We start from the raw sequence: 1,815 nt of genomic DNA, 5'->3' as shown, positions 1-1,815 counted from the left end.
CAGCGGGACGCAGATGAATCGGGTGGTTTTGAATAGTTGTCAAACTGTCAATTTTTAAGGTATTGAAATTGATTGAAAAATGTGCAGTTACAATTATATGGCAGTTTATTAATAAAAATTTAGTTAAGTTGGTTTTTGAAAATAACATACATCAAATGTCCTCTTCGAGCGACTTGGAGTCGGTCCGCATTGCCCGTTCAAGCACATCACCAGGAATTGATGTGATGTAGTTGTACTTTGTTGCCTTGAACTCCTTGCTTCTAAATAGCTCCATAAGTCACGTACCGTGTGTTCCGATGTGCGAGGGGGCCAATGGAAATCTCTATTACGGGAAATCAAACACAGCGCGTGCAGCTTGTATTGTCCATGTCGTGAGTGTGATCATTAATTCCTGGTGATTTGCTTGAGCGGACGACAATGCGCTCAATCAAGGACCGATTCCAAGAATGAGTTGCTCGAGAAAAAATACATTTTATAGTTAAAATAATTTTAATATTATTTAAACTTCGATTGTAACTACAATCATTTCACTTTACACTCTATAATACCTTTAAAAATTGACACCACTTTGACAAGTATTGTAAAACCACCCTTTTCATCTGCGCCACATTGTACATTGGTATAATAGAATAAAAAATAAAATTAATTAGGTACATTAAATTAATTACTAATTTAGTAATATGAAAATGAATTACTATAACCGGTTCTGAGGTGATATCCACTTTAATCTGTCAGAAACTGATTGAATGGGAAGCAATATATTGTTATCAGATTCAGAAATTAAAATGGACAAAACCTACATAATGTTTGGACGATTTAAAACAAAATTTAGAAATAGAAAAAGTTTTGGGCAATAGCCTGTTTTTTCTTTTCTAACTCTTGTATTATTTGTTCTACCCAATAAATGAATGAATACATGAATATATGAATAAATGAATAATGGAATAAATGAATGAATGAATGAATAAATGAATAAAAGAATAAATAAATGAATGAATAAAAAATAATAAATAAGGAATGCTCAATGCTGACAGTTTGAAGTAAATCACACTATAGAAGAAATGTAATTTTTTGTTTTCTACGAGTTGAAGACGCGTTTGGATATGTAAAAAATTTACAACTGTGAAAAGTTCTGTAGAAAATATATCTTTGCGATCATGAAAAAGCTTTTGCATTATTTCAGATGAATTTACTCTCTTTCGAAGCATTGAAGTTCATTGCTCTCTTTATGGTGGAGCTTGTGTTCGTGTTTGGTTACTGCTTCTTGGGAACATTTGTCACAATTTCAGTAAGTATTAATATACTTATAAGGTCAAATATAACGATAAGATCAAAATAGGACCAAAAAATAAGATAAAAAATATTTGATAAGATCAAAAAGTAGGACATCACTCGTATTTAATTTTGGAGGTTACACTGACCTGAATATTTCCTTCGCCAGCGTAAAAAACGGAAAAGTAAATATTTCCAAGGGCATTGCTACCGTAGTAAATAGGAAATGTATGAGCATTGATTACTTCAATAGTCTAACTACTATATTTTCACAAACAAAGCAAATTGATGCGTCGGTGAAATTCGACGAGACATTGAAAATACTCAATTTGTTTTTATTGACAGATAATAGTAACTTGCTTTCCAATCTAGAAATATTACTATCTATGATCGATGAATGGGCTTCTGCTTGGATAACGAAGGAACCTACGTGGAATTCAACGAGAGTAATAAAAGATTCTTAACAAAAGAAAAATACATTCTTGTTAGTAGAGATACACAACTCATGTTAAACGGTGAGCTGTATCAGAAAATATCATCAAT

The sequence above is a fragment of the Nilaparvata lugens genome, chromosome 10 (genome assembly GCF_014356525.2).
Source record: "Nilaparvata lugens isolate BPH chromosome 10, ASM1435652v1, whole genome shotgun sequence".
In the NCBI taxonomy this organism is placed as follows: Eukaryota; Metazoa; Arthropoda; class Insecta; order Hemiptera; family Delphacidae; genus Nilaparvata; species Nilaparvata lugens.
Note: the sequence above shows the minus strand (reverse complement) of the source record.